This window comes from Nannospalax galili, unplaced genomic scaffold, assembly GCF_000622305.1.
Source record: "Nannospalax galili isolate Female #2095 unplaced genomic scaffold, S.galili_v1.0 scaffold191, whole genome shotgun sequence".
NCBI lineage: Eukaryota > Metazoa > Chordata > Mammalia > Rodentia > Spalacidae > Nannospalax > Nannospalax galili.
In genome coordinates, this window is record NW_008331484.1 from 4,535,894 (window position 1) to 4,551,579 (window position 15,686).

A 15,686-nucleotide genomic window follows, 5' to 3' on the forward strand; every position below is an offset into this window, starting at 1 on the left:
AGTAGGAAATAAAGGATTGATTTATTAACAGTTGTGGGGTTGAGAAGTATGCATAACAAATATTTTTTACTAATTGCTAGAGGCAGTTCTGTTTTTTGGGTATTAAATGTAATAGACTTTAGTTTTCAACTGACTAAAAACATAAAACTTGTAAATATTGAAGGGATATATTGTATTTGCTTCAATATAGAGAAATCCCAAGTTTAAACCTTTTTCGGTTTTAGATCGGCTGAACCATCTTGCCCTTGGATTAAGCATAGCATCATAGAGGCATGTTGCTTTTCATAACCTGTGTTCTGTGATCTTAACCTCCCTAACAGCCGTCAATAGTGGACATGTATCTTTGCAATTTAAACTTAGCAGAATGTCTAAATTTGTTTGAATTTCATATTTTTTATAAATTTTGTGTGTGTGCAGGGAGAAGGTGTGCATGTGTCACAGTGCATGTGTGGAGGTCAGAGGATGACATGTTCAGTGTCTCATTTCTGCATCAGTACAGTCTACTTCAGGCTAGCTGGCCTGAGAGCTTCTGGTGCTCTCATCCTGCAGATGCACTACAGCATCTGGCTTTTGACATGGGTTCTGGGGGTTGGACTCAGGTTGTCAGGCTCATGCAACAGGTACCTTTAACCCACTGAGCCCTTCTCCTCAGCCCTGAATTTCATATTTTATAATCACCTGTATTTTCTTATTTTTTTTATTTTTGTCATTAATACGATAATGTTCCAGGGTGCTAATGTATAGAGGAAGCACTGCCCTCCCTTAATTTGAAAATCCTTTTCTGAGAATTGGCAAATTCTTTTCTTTCATTGCCTTGCCTGACTTGTGACAGGCAATCTGTGTAAACTAGATTTTGGTTTCAGTCTTGCTTTTTAATTACTGACTTCTGAAATATATTTTAAATGAAAATTTGGGATTCAAATTCATGTGAACTCAACATTGAAAAAAGGGTGGAATTTCCTATTTGGGAGTCTAATAGTGCTGAGAAGCAGAAAGAATGGTTATTTGAACCAGGTAATGTAAATGGTAGTATTTCTTTCTGTGTGTGTGTGTGTGTATAGACCAAAGGTTTAGTAGGGTGTGTTGTCTGTGGCACTCTGCCTTATATTTTGAGACAGTCCCTTACTGAACCTCAAGCTCACCAAGTGACTAGACTGGCTGGCCAGCAAGCCCAGAATCTGCCTGCCTGTCTCTGCCTCTGCAGTACTGGAATTAGAGATGCTGCACCTGGATTTCTATGTATGTGCTGAGAAGCCAAACATTCACCAGCCTGAGTATTTTTTTTTATTTTTTTAAATATTTGATTTATTTTTATTTTACGAGTATGCATGTATTGCCTGCATATAGGTATTGCACCCGTGTTGTGCAATGCCCGTGGAGCACAGAAGAGGTTAGCTGCCATGTGGGTTCTGGGAATCTAACCCAGGTCTTCTGCAAAAACAGTGTTCTTAACCTCTGAGCCATCTCTCCAGCTCCCAGCCTGAGTATTTCTAAAGTATGTTAATCATCTTGAATTTATCCTTTTGCAAATCTGTTTCCCCCAGAATGAGAGTTCTTCAAGAGTTGGTTGGTGATATTGGAACCTCAGACCTAGCAGAGTTCTTGGACTATTACAGGTCTTAAACTGAATGGTGATTGTGAGTGATCACCTACTGGTTCCATTATGCTTGGTCTTTAAAAATTATCCAAGGTGATTTGTGATATGCTGTCAAAATATTTTTATGCAGTTATTTAGTTTCTATATTTGTGTAAGTTTTCACTTATGCCATATATCTTATAACTCAAATTTTACCAAGTAAGTGCTTTAGACGTGAAGTATTGAGTATCATATTAATAACAGAGAGTTTACCCTTTGCTTTAGTTTAGGAGAATGGGTTTGACTTACTGACTTTGATTATTGAAGTCATGAGGTTTTCAAGAGGCTGATTTTCTCATATAGTTAGAAATGGACAAATAGTGTCAAAAGCATGTTGCATGTTAACAGCTACTGTACCATAATCTATATGGTAGCCTTCCCAATAAGGTGATGGTTGTTATCTCTGAAGACAGAGAAATAAGTACCCAGTGGCAGGAAAGGCCTGTGGGCCAGTTCTCTGTCTCTGGGCTGCTGCTCTTTCTGCTGCTCATAATTGTGCCTCTGACATACTAGTGTAAGCTTGAAGTAATGTTGAGATAATATTCCCCCCCCCCTTGGAATTGCCATTTCTTGGATGATGCTTGAAATGCTTGTCTGTTCAGCCAACAGTTGAGAAAAGTATCTAGGACACTACAGATTTAATTTGTTTTTATCAACTAAATGTTAATATAAAAGGACCGTTTAAAATCTAGTTCTGTTTAGATTGTGCCAGTCATTAAAAGTAACAAACAAGCAATGAATATTGAATATTACCTTAACCCATCCTCCCTCCCTCCCTCCCTCTCTCCCTCCCTCCCTTCTTTCCTTTGACGACATGGTTTCATGTAGCCCAAGCTGAACTTAAAAATCCTGATTTCTGCTACCAGACTTTGTGGTAGCATTTTAAAAGGGAGAATTTATACTGTCAGAAATTGGGGGGGGGGGGGGGAGCGGCAATTAGTAGGGGGTAATAATTGTTAATGAACTATAGTATTTCTGATGATTCCAGAGTGAGAAGGGAAAGCACGCAGTAAATGTAACATCCTAGAAGGCCCTTTTTGTCAAAACTAACAAGTGGTAAATAATAGATGCTAAAACACATATTTGTTAGTTTGTAAACAATTCTGTCAAATTTGGTCTTAGGGGATTGACATTCTGATTTGATTTAGGAGATTCTGTATTGCAAAACACTGCCATTTGTGTAGAGACATGCCTCTGATAATTTCTATGATGCAATTCTTTACCAGCATCCTTATAACATTAAGGGGTAAGTCACTCACCTTATTAATGAGATTTATTTACAAAATGACTTCGAATACTTTAATTACTGCAGGTATATCTTCCAAAAAACAAAGATCTGCTATCTTTGAGACATTTTCTTTAAAACACCCATTTCTAAAAAAAATTTTAGAAAAGAAGTTACAGATGTTTTAAGCAATGGTAGCCTTATTAGGAAGATTTAAGGTAATTATTTCTTGGTAGGAAGCAAGTACTTATTAATCTGCATATATCTTTACAGTTAATTTTTTTATAGCCATAGTATGGAGTAATGAAAACATCTATGATAAGAGTCTAGAAAATACATTACACACCCTGTAAGTTCTTACTGCAAAAAATCTAAGCTTCCAGAAATTAAGGAGTTGGTACTTTTCTCCAGTTTAAACATGTTTCATGTTTAAACTGGAGAAAAGTAAAACGGTTAAAGTAATTGGCTAAAAAAAGAGGACTCCAGATTTGTCATAGATTCACTTGCAGACCATCATACTTTCTGTATTTAGCATTCTACAAAGACATTTGGTGTTTAGGAAACAATAGGTAGTTGGCCATGGTAGCGCTTCTTGTAAGTCCAGTACTTGGAATACAGAGACAGGAAGATCAAGAGTTTTAGTTTATCCTCAGCAATATGAGACATTCAAGGTCTACCTGGGATACTGGAGATCTTGTATATAAATGAATGAATGAATGAATGAATGAATAAATAAATAAATAAATAAATAGAAACAAAGCACTGATAAAGCTCTGTACTCACTGTATTTGTCGGGGTGATGAAGGTGGGAGCAACAAAAAGTATCTCCATGAGAAATAAAAGTAAACAAGTGTAACTACAATAAAATATTAAAAGATAGAGGAAGGATAAAGAAGCCTTACTGTGTATGGGTGGAATATGGGTTAGAGGCAGCCCCAGGACTACAAACTGAGAATTTGATGTTTTTAAGTTTTCTATCAGAGGCATAATTTATGGTCATTAGTCTAGGGTGGAAAACACCAGCCAGATGGAAAGCCTGTTATTCTATAATTCATTTCCAATGTTACTCAAGTGTGGTAGGTTGTGAGAGTACAATGAGGTGAAGCTCAGCTGCTTCAGAATTAAAGAAAAGTTTGATGTTTGATCTACTTGTTTTTGTTGTTGTTGTTTTTGAGACAGGGTCTCCCTGTAGCCCCGACTGACTGGCCTGGAACTCACTGTGTGGATCAGGCTTGGGCATGATTTCACAGAGGTCACCTGCTTCTGCCTCCTCAGTGTTGGGATTAAAGGCATATACCACCACTACCTGCCCTAATCGACTTTTCTTTTTTTTAAAAATGTGTTACTTTGGAAACTGAAGTTTGCAGTCATAGAAAACAAGGGCCAATTTCCCAGCGAACTTTTTATTGCTATATTCCAAATATTGCATGGGACATGTGGACAAAGAAATCATTTGTTGATTATATGAAATTTAATTGGAAGCCCTGCACTTCAATTTGTAGCCCTTTTAGGACCTTGCAAGACAAGGAATAATCTTTTGTCTGTATTGTAGCACAGGAGCCTGAAATGTGGACAATATCTAAGTCTAGGAAAGTATGCCAGTATTGAAAACTAATATTTAAGTACATCTGTTCTTACTAATCAGAGCCAACAAGGGCTTTTTACATTTAGTGACTAAAGTCAATACGGTGAACCAGTGTTCTGAACTATTAAAGTAAACCTAATAATGAATCTAAATTGTGACTCTCTGAGGCGTCTTCATGTGCTTTATGATAAAAGGAGACTAAGTCAGTAAGTATGAATAGCACTATGCGCATGGAATGGGAGCACAAAGGTTTCTGCACTTGGGGATGTAATGCGTTTATAGCACTCTCAGGGAAGTTCCTCAGGGCTGGGAAAGAATTTTAGAGATATAAAAGATCTTAGAGAACCAGGTCTAACCATAGGTTTTATAGAAGAGAAAACTGAGACCCAGGGGCATTACACCTTGCCCAAGATCACACACGTGGAGGACAACCTGATTTCATTCCACTGTTCACTGTTAAGCTTTTTAAAACATCTATAAAAGTAGTTTTCATTCAACAGAATATTTGGGTGCTCACCCTATGTTGTCCCAGTTACAGCTTCAGGTACTGTGTTGGATTCTGGCTGAAGCTGGTGGTCTTCATCATATCTATGGATGGAAACTTTTTTGTCTTCCCACTTACCAGAAATAGTTGGTGCTAAATGAGCAAGATGGGGTAAAATAGCTTAATAAAAGTATATAATCCAGAGCTAGAATTCTGATTTCTGATCCTTGGAGCTTACACCCCTATTCTATAGTTTATGAGTTGTACAAAAATTTAATGTGGGCCTTCAGATATTTTTCTAACTTAAAATACTCAGGTACCTTATATTTGAACTAGTCCTTTATTTATAGTTAGTAACCCTCAGTAATGAATGGAATATTGATGAAACCTCAGTGACTATGCAAAAGAAAACTGTTATGAGGTTATTATTGCTGAGGCAGTAAACAAAAACCTGACCTTCACTGAAGGCCTCATCTCCTTGAGTTTGATGCATGCCAGTGGCCTTGATAATGGATTTCTACCTCATAAAAACGCAAGTTCCTGTGTTAAGTGATTGGTTATGTGGGAACCTGGGATCGGCTAGCATTATAAATCTGATTTCTCTTCACATGGGGCAGTGTTCTTATATTATGTTCTGGATTTAAAAAAAAAAAGACAGTATACTACTTAGGAGTAGGTTTGTGGAATAATACTGCAAATATTGTGTAAATTTGCAGTCATATTTTGGAAGTCTAATGAACTGTTAGTCCTTCCCAAATATAGAAAGTACGTTTGCTTTGATTTAATAATTGAAAAAGAAAATGTTATTGTAATTTATAAAATCTGGTGATCAGAATTGCTGTGATAGTAACATTTGTTTGAATTTTACGTTGAACTTTCTCTTAAGATAGTAATATTTTTCTCAGCAAGTAGAGTATATGGACTAAAACTTGATGTTTCTCTTGTTCAGGTTCTTCCCCAGTTTTGTTATTCCCAATATCAGTTCTTTACCAGTTGATATACATACATTCAGAAAAAGAATCACCGGGAAGTGAGTGGCTTTTTCTGTGTAAGCTTGAAGACCTGAGTTCAGATCCCAGAAATCCCATAAATGCCAGGAGGGTGTGGTGGCTGCCTGTAATTGTAACCTCAGAAGGTAGACACACAGGGGATTCCCCCAGAGCAAGCTGGCTTGCAGGACTAGGTGTGTCATGAGCTCTGGGTTTGATTCAGAGATCTTGCCTCAAGGAATAAGTGACAGAAGTGATTCCTCATTTATCTCTAGCCTCCACGTGCACTGGCACATGTGTATCCACACAGAAAAAAAATGGAAAAATAAAAAAATGAACAAAGACCTAAATTTCTACTTGTGTAAGAGTACTGGGAATGTTTTTTAAGTAACTTTTTTATGGTGGTAAGCTGGCTCAGTGAGTGAAGGCACTTGCTGCCAAGCCTGACGACCTGAGTTCAGTTGCCAGGACCCACATAGTGGAAGGAGAAAACTGACTTCTGCATCTTGTATGAGCTCCACACGTATGCATATTCACACATGCGAGTGCACACACGTACAAAAGTAATAAAAATATTTATAAGCTTGCATACCTCTTTAAATTGGAATAAAAAATTAAATATTCAACTTAAGTTCTAATTAAAGTTTTATATCATTTTTAAAGTGCATTTTGTGTTATCTTTATAAGAAAATGATATTGTTGACTTTTAAATTAGAAAGGGATTCAGTGATTAGATGGTTCATTTCCTTAACCTTACTACTTAATAAATTAAAAGTGGCTAATCATTTATATTAAATCATTTGTATCTGTAGAAAATATGAGAATCCTCTAAAGACTATTAAATTAATTTGGTCAAAGCAGGACCATATTTTTCTCTCCATACTCAGTTGTTTTCTTCTAGTGTATGTGTGTGACTACTGTACAAGCATTCCCTGACACTTTAACGTAAATTTAGATGCATGTGCATATACTACATACACTACACACATGAAATACGAAACCCTTCCCAAGTCGTGTAGTTTATGTTGAGCTGGATCATAATTGTACCATCTATAGATGGAGCATATTAGATGCAGAATTCTCTGCCCAGGATGCTCTTAGGCCAGTTAGTTTATGTGTATGATTGGTAGGCTAGCATGCATTATTTTATTAGTATTTTTTTCTTTGAATAAAAGGGTGTGTGTGTGCGCTCCCACCTGAGTGAATCTATATGCACCACACCTGTGCAGGTGCCTGGAGAGACCATGGGACTTTGGATCACCTGGAACTAGGGTCATGAGCCATGTGATTTCAGTGCTGGGAAGAGAACTGGGGTCTTCTACAAGAGCAGTAAGCACTCAACCTCTGAGCTATATCTCCCTTGTTAATGAAGAATTCAATGCAACAATATTTTTGCTAAAACTTCCTTGTAGGAAGTTATTTGGAAAGTTTAAGGATCTGTTTCTTCCATTGTATTACCCAAAAGTGAAAATGCAGTTATAGTTTTAAAGTTCTAAGTGTATTGGAGAGTAAAAATGTTCAGTTCAACATAGTTGTCTGAGTTTTTGTCGTAGAAGACAGACATTTAGGAAAGGGATCTGTGGTCTTTGTTTAGAATAATGAGGGGAAAGGATAGGCTGTAGATATTGGAGGCTGCAGATTTGTGACAGCTTTGCTAAGTATTTGTCAAATTTGTCTTCTCCAAGGGAGTCAGTAGTAAAATAATCCTTTGTTATCTAAAAAATGTGAAAAATGATTTGATGAAAAGAATTTAAGAAAATTTTCTTAACAATGACTGGTGGTATTTTCAGTTCATACATAAAGAGAAAAGGTATAGAAATGAAGTGCTGCTTCTGAGGTAAAGGGGAATGTGTTAGTCTCCTAGTACTACCATAACAAAAATCCCACAGGCTGGATGGCCTGAGTAGCAATTTACTTTCTCACAGTTCTGAAGGTTTGCAAGTCCTAGAACAAGGTGTTGATGGCTGGCTTTCTCCTGACACCTCCCTTGACTTGCAGATGGCTGTCTTTCTGTGTCCTCATGTGGCCTTTTCACTGGGTGATCACGCCCCCCTCCTGCCCCCCATGTCTTTTTCTCCTACTACTAAGGACACCAGTTCTGCTGGAGTATGGTCCTACCCTATTACCTCACTTCATTACCTCTCTGAAGGTTTAATCTCCAAGAGTCACATTGGATTATAAGGCTTTCAGCTTAAGAGTTTTAGGGAAGACACAATTCAGTCTGTAACAGAGAAAGTAAAGAAACTCACATTGAAATATATTTAGTCAACATAGTGTCACCTTTGGATTAAGGAAAGTTGCAGGAAAAATGGCCATGTTCAGGTTAATGAGAGCTCTGTGTACTATTTAATGAAGAGAGATTTTGATTGGAAGTTTAAGCAAGCACTTAGGTTGTCTGGAGAATGAATTCTAGATTTTACTAACAAATGTAATTTCTCTAATACTCAGATCTTTGATCAAATGCCCTCTTCTTGGTGATGCATTCCATCTGTTTCTGTTGCTTCTGATTTTAGTCTCCCTGTCCCAGTTTTATATTGTAATATGTGGAGCACTCTAATATGCCCTGTTTGGACACTGAGGGCATTCCAGTATTTTGAAGTTCTAAGTAATGCTGCATTGAATAACTGTTTCTCTCTCTCTCTCTCTCTCTCTCTCTCTCTCTCTCTCTCTCTCTCTCTTTCACTCTTGCTCTCGCTCTCGCTCTCTCACATATATACACACATATGTATGTATGTATATGTATATATATATATATATACACACACATATTATATTGCTAAGATACATCTTTAAAGAATGTTCCTAGAATTGAAATTTCTAGATTGAAGGGCAAATTAATATGTTTTACTAGCTATTGTCATTCCATACCAATATGCCATCTTCTGGTTTTCCATTGCTTTGTAACAAATCACTCCAAACTTCATTGTATCAACCAGTTATTTTTATTATGCTCCAGGGTTCTCTGTTGGAAATTTGTATAGGAGACATTGGAGTAGCTTGTGTCTGTTTCCCAGTGTCTGAAGCTTTTAGGGGGAAGTCTCAGATGTCTGGCAGAGAGATAGGATTAGTTAGGGACTAGAATCATATGTCTGTTGGCTTCACTCATATCCCGTTCATAGCCTAGGATGACTGATGTTACGCTTACTTTAGACTGTCAACCAGAACATGTGCATGTGGTCTCTGAGTCTAATTTGGACTTCTTCACAGTTTGCAGCCTGAGTTATGAGAGGGAGCAATTCAAGATGTCCAGACAGAAGCCACGTTGACTCTTTATGGCCTAGTTTCCAGGTTCCACAATGTTGTTTCTGTGGTACTGCACTGGGTGAAGCAGCATAAGTTTGCCCAGATTTAAGGGTAGGGACATAGATTCTACCTCTGTGTGTGTGTTAAAAAAAAAATTACAGCTAAGTTTTAAAGCTCCTATGTGACATTTATGTACTTCGCTGGTAAGTTGACTTATTTCACCAGTCTTGACAAACAGCATTATTTTCTAGCTTTTGAATTTTCATTAATCTGATAAGTGAGAGATACTTCAATGTGGTTTTCTCTGTGAATGAAATTGAACATCTTTCTCTACTTTTGGCTTTGTTTTCTATTTTGTTTCTGTTTTTTGAGACAGGGTCTCCCTGTAGCCCCTGATGGCCTGGAACTCAATAATGTATCTCTTTATTGAAGGGTTTTTTTTTTTTTTTTTTTGGATATGTTTTTAGGTTTTTTTTGTTTTGGGATTTTGATTTTGGGGATCTATGTAGATCATCTAGGCTGGCTTGAATCTGCTACATCTGCCTCCTTAGTCCTGGGATTAAATGTGTTCACCATACCTGACCCTTTCCCTACTTTCGAAGGGCTGTTTTTGTTTTTATTTTGATGAATTTTCTATGCTTTTAATCAGTTTTCTTTAGGATAGTTGATCTCCCTTGAATTTTCTTTAATGTATTAAGGAAAATAGCTTTTTCTGTGATGTTACTAAGACATTCTCTAAATTAGTTACTTATATTTTTTGTTTTGTTTTGAGATACTGCAAATCGAACCTAGTTTCTTAAAGAATCTTGTTAGTATACCTGCATTAAATTGAGTTGGGGAAAAATGACATTTGATGATATTGAGAAGTCTAGTCATGAACAAAGAATGTATCTCTTTATTGAAGTTTTTTTTTTTTGATATGTTTCTAGTTTTTGGTTGTTTCTGGGTTTTTGATTTTGGGGGGTTTTGGAGAGGGGATTGTTCTTGGTCTTTTTGAGGCAGGGTCTCCCTGTGACCCAGCTGGCCTCAAACTCCCTAAGTACCAGGTTGGCCTTGATCTTACAGATATTTGCATGCCTCTGCCTCCCAGTGATAGGATTAAAGCCATGTGTCACCATGCCCAGCAGTTGATTTCTTTCTTTTTTAATTTTTTATTTAAACTTTTAAAATTTATTTTTTTTATTTTATGTGTATGCATGTATTGCCTGCATGTAGGTTAGTGCACCCATATTGTACAATGCCCGCCAAGGTCAGAAGAGGCTGTTGGATCCCCTGGGACTGGAGTTATGGACAGTTGTTAGCTGCCGTGTGGGTGCTGGGATTCGAACCCAGGTCTTCTGCAAGAACGCCAGTGTTCTTAACTGCTGAGACATCTCTCCAGCCCCTATTTTTTTTTTTTTTAAAGGCAGGATCTTCCTGTATAGCCCAAGTTACCCTGGTATTTGCTATGTAGCCCAGGTTGGCCTCAAACTTGAGATGATCCTTCCTCCTCAATTGTTTGAGTGTTGGAATTGGAGTTAGAGGTATGCATTACCACACATGGCACAATTCTAACTGGTTATTAGGTATTTATATAAAGGCCATTAATTTATGCATGTTAATTTTAATCCTTACCTTATTTAGTTGTTCTTGGGTTTTCACATACTTTCTCATTTTAGGAGTTTAGGGCTTTCCAAGATTACTTTCATTTCATTTATTGAGATCATTTTCCCCACAACTTTGTCTCTATACTTAAACATATTCAGTACTCTTGCTCTCCTGGTTAATTCTTGAAATGAAATACATTATTTTGTAAATTCCTCTCGGGCACCTACATGTAATATTCCCAAGTCTTTTACACTTAAAACTTTTTTCAGGGTTGGGGTACAGCTACATGTAAGCATGTGTTTGGTGTGTACTTAGAATGTGAGAGAAATTGGGTTCTATCCCCAGCACCACAGTTCTTTTCTGTTGACTTAATGGACTACTTGGACCTGGTATTCTTAACTTTATTGCAAACACTATTGTCTTTATTGTATTTAAAGGTTTTGGGGTTTTTTTTTTAATTACTTTATATTTTTTGCTCAAAAGTTCTGAGGATTTTTCTCAATGCCGGGTGTGGTAGTATATGCCTTTAATCCCAGCACTTGGGAGGCAAAGGTAGGTGAATCTCTGTGAGTTCAAGGCCACCCTGGTCTACATAGCAAGTTCTAGGACAGCTGGGGCCATAGACCCTGTCTCAAAAAGGAACATAAAAATACTCAAATGTCTGAAGTAGATTGCCATAGGTCAGACTTTCCATATATACTGTGGTCTTTTTCAGTCTGTCTGGTTTAGATTTTCTTAGCTTGCTTGATGCCCCCCCCCGAGTGATTTCTTGAGTATCTTTATTCAATGTGAAGTAATTTATTTCCCAGCTTTCTTCTGCTTCCTGATATATGACTCATTATTGGTGAACTGCTTGGCTCTCATATTCTTACAAACACTATTATTGTCTTTGTTGATTTTAAAGTCTAATTTTCTTGACTCGTCCTTGTTTTGTGGTGAAGTTTTCACCATCTTAAGTCTGAATAGCATTTTCTATTTCTTCTAATTCTTTAGAGTAGGTTCCCCACCCCCCCACTCCTAACCCATGCTATTAAGTAGTTTGTGGACTGGGATCCTGGCATTAAGAATGCCTTCTGGGGGCTGGAGAGATGTCTCAGCAGTTGAGAACACTGGTTGTTCTTGCAGAAGACCCAGGTTCAAATCCCAGCACCCACATGGCAGCTAACTGTCTGTAACTCCAGTCCCAGGGGATCTGACAGCCTCTTCTGACTTCCGAGGGCATTGCACGACATGGGTGCACTTACCTACATGCAGGCAATACACACATACACATAAAATAAAAATAATAATTTTTTTTTTTTAAAGAATGACTTCTGGGGGCTGGAGAGATGACTCAACAGTTAAGAGCACTGGTTGTTCTTGCAAAGGACCTAGTTTCAAATCCCAGCACCCACATGGCAGCTAACAACTGTCCATAACTCCAGTTCCAGGGGATCTGTTACCCTCTTCCATCCTCCACAGGCATTGCACAGCATGAGTGCACTTAACATACGTGCAGGCATAACACTCATACACATAAATAAATTTTCAAAAAAGAACCTTCTGTTAAAATAGTGAAGTTGTTTTTTTTTTTTTTGTATGGGTAATGGTAGTAGTGAAGAGAAGTGGGCAGGAATTTTTGTCTTTTTCTCTTTGGTTTTTATAGCATCCTTAACTTCTCCTTCCTAGTTTATCTGCTGCTTACCCAGAAGCGCCGTTGAACTGACTGTACTGTTTGCCCTGCTGCTGCCCTTCAATCTCTTGTGTAGTGTGGTGGTGTGAATATTTCAATGTTCAGCATTTTGGCACTTAGTACTGACTTCTTTTCTTCTGTGAGTGATTTCATCTGGTTCACCAGTGTCATTTGGTCTCTTTTCATAGGATCTCTTTAAGCCCCCTCTCCTGTAATAGACACAGGTTTGTAGAGCTTCAGGAGCTCTGTTGGATTTGGTGTTTATTGCATTACAGTAATTTGGCAGTAATTTGAAGTCTTTGACATTCTGCTTCCTTGTAATATTGGAGGCATTGTGGCTTTATTTGCTCTTCTTGTTGAGAGGAGTTTGGGATTCAGGCTGCTGCAGTTCTTTTCCTAACTCGGAAGTTGCAAAGGAACCTTGCAAAATTAAGATTCGTGAATTACAGTCCAGGATACTGATTTTCATGGTTTAGAGTGAGACTAGGACTAGCTCTCTAACAAAGTGTATTTTGTTTTGCTTGTTTTATTTTAAAATACATTTTCAGTGACTTAGATACAGAGCTAGTTTGGGGAACAGCTTGCGGTAGACCAGGGATAAGCGGACTTTTCTGTAGAGTCATAGGTTAAATATTTGAAGTTATAGAGACCAGGTAGTCTTTGTGGAATGTTCTCTCCTACCCCTTTACCTCCTTCCCTGCCTCTTTAAAAATAAAAAAGCAGTCATCCTAAAAAAAGACAAGGTGATTTGGGCCAACTTCTGCCATTGTCAAAAGATTTGTTTGCTTGATGGTTTAGTTTGACTTGAATGTTACAAAGTTTACCTTTTCTGACTTAAGATAATGTTTTGAATGGCTTTAAATCATCTTAGACCTACTCTAGGGTATAAATCAATAAGAACAAGCCAGAATACAAATGTAAATGTAGGCGTTACTGGTTTGTTGCTTAAGCAACCAAAGGAACTTTCTCGGATTCCTAGAAAACATACTATTTTAGAAACTGGGCATTTAAATGAATGTCTTGTGTAGTAACTGACACAGTGCTCAGCATCTTATCCTTGTAAATATGGGAGTGACAAGCCTCAGAGAATAAGTTTTGAACATCCTTCCAAAGTTATTTATTTGAAGTGTGAGAATGTAAACCATAATAATTTTGACTTTTGCCTGGCAACATACAGGTTTGATTGCTTCCTAAGTCTTCTCTTGGTTTGTTTTAGTAAGACAGATGCAAAATAGCCGCTTATTTCCCATGGCCAAAGGCCATATCCTTGTCTAAAATCTGAATCACATTGTCTGAATGTATTGGAAAATGTACATGAAATTTTGCAGTGAGCACAGCATTCTTCTCACTTCTGATTTTCCCAGCAGCAGTGGGGTAATGGTAAACAGGAGGCTTTACAAGCTTAGCACTTGCTTGAGGAAAGAGCTTCTTTTGAGAGAGGAAATAGCATAAATATCAGTAGAGAGATGAAGACAAATAAGGCTGAGTTAGCAGGTTCTTTACATCATTCATCAACAGGTTGTTTCTTTACCCACTAGATATGTGGAGGGCCAAAAAGCCGCTTTTAAAAAATAATTTAATCCTTTTGTGTTTTGTGAAGGGTTTGTTTTCCATTGTGGAATCACCTGGTTTGAAGTAATACTTCTTGTTTTGTTTTGTGTTTGTTTTTTGAGGCACTATATTAGTCATGTCTATTTTTGGTCACTAATCTTCATATTTTTCATGATTCACTGTTATGGTCAGTGTTTGGAAAGTCTTACACTGACTGATTTTTGTGCAGGGAGTAGGGAGGCAGTGGATTAGTAATCTTGTGGAATGCAGTATCTTTGTAACTATATCCATTGTCTTCAAAATGTTACAGCTTTCCAGGCTGGAGATGGCTCAGCAGTTACAAATGCTTGCTGCTGCATCCTAAGGACCAGAGTTCAGATCGTAGACTCCACATAACAAACCAGACACATGGCAAAATGCCTGTAGCTCCAGCTCTGGGAGGGTCTGAAACTGTTCTCATACATGCTCACTTGCTCATACACACATATATAAATAAATGAAATAAATCTTTTTTAAAAAAAAGTTAAATCATTTCCTTGCCAAGCAAGAAACCTTGACAAAGTAGTTACAGTTTTATTTGCTCTCCTCCATCTTTATCATGATTGTTTTATGTCCGTAGGAGCCGTAATGCAGCACAAACTTAACTCTCTCACGTTGTCCTTATAAAACAGCATTCAAACTCCTTGCTATGTTCCACTAGCCCCTCAATTTCTGGCCCCTTCTAACTCACTGGTCTAATTAACAATGACTTTTGCCTTGTGCATTAGCTGGGTTGACCTTCTTTCTATCCTTTTGGACACTACAGCCTTGTTCCTGTGTTTGTGACCTTGCTGTTTCTCTGCTAAGAATGCCTTACACCCATGCTTTTTAAGGCTTCCTTGTTAAAATTCTAGGAACTCATATTCTTCATCCTCACTGAGAGCCCCTAGTGTACGTTCTCTCCTTCTTTCTTTGAAATTAGGTGGGGGGAGACAGATCAGTTAATAGAATTTCAAGATTTCGTTAGGGCAGAAACATGTATTAAATTTACACAATAATGAGTCCTATGGTGTATGGTGTTATGCCCCCCCCCGCATTCCATTTCCTTTTGTGGAAGTTAAAGGAGTTGGATATGTATCTGGTGCTCTGCCTTAACATACCATAACTGCCATTGATCTGTAGACTTAAGGAATTAGATTTCTTTAAGAAGAAAGATTTTAGAATTAAGGAAGAGCACATATAGATACATAATAATGTACCTATATAAATGTATATATTTAATATCAGGAACCTTATTTCTAATCAGTTATCTGTGAAAGCAATCCATGTTCAGTTTTCTGACTTAAACAATTGCATGTGCCTGTGCTTTTGTTTGAATGACAGGAAACTCAAAGATGGTCATAGTTTTTAAACAAGGAGATTTTGTGCTTTCCCCCATTAGAGCCTCTCAGTTTCTGTTTCTATAGAAATAGACTGCCGTTCTTCCCCAGTTGCCTTAAGCATTGACCCATACAGAAAGGGAGCTTTTTGGATGCTTTCAGGTCTTTCATTCAACACCCCAAGTTGGGCAGGTTTTTCCCAGTTATTAGAGACCTATTCAAGCAAATACTGCTTCTCCTTAATTAGTTATTCAGAAAACTGGTGTCTGCTGCCTCACTTTCTTAATGTAGATTACACTGGCAGGCTTAGGTTTGAGATTGTTAAGAGCCTTATTTGAAAATGTCTCATATATATA

At 37.6% G+C, this 15,686-nt stretch overlaps 1 protein-coding gene across 5 annotated transcripts in view; it reads left to right on the forward strand.

The window, feature by feature from the left end:
* Nucleotides 1-15,686, forward strand: part of Atp2b1 (ATPase plasma membrane Ca2+ transporting 1) — a 116,410-nt gene that overhangs the window by 16,774 nt on the left and 83,950 nt on the right. The gene's annotated exons all lie outside the window — the stretch shown is intronic.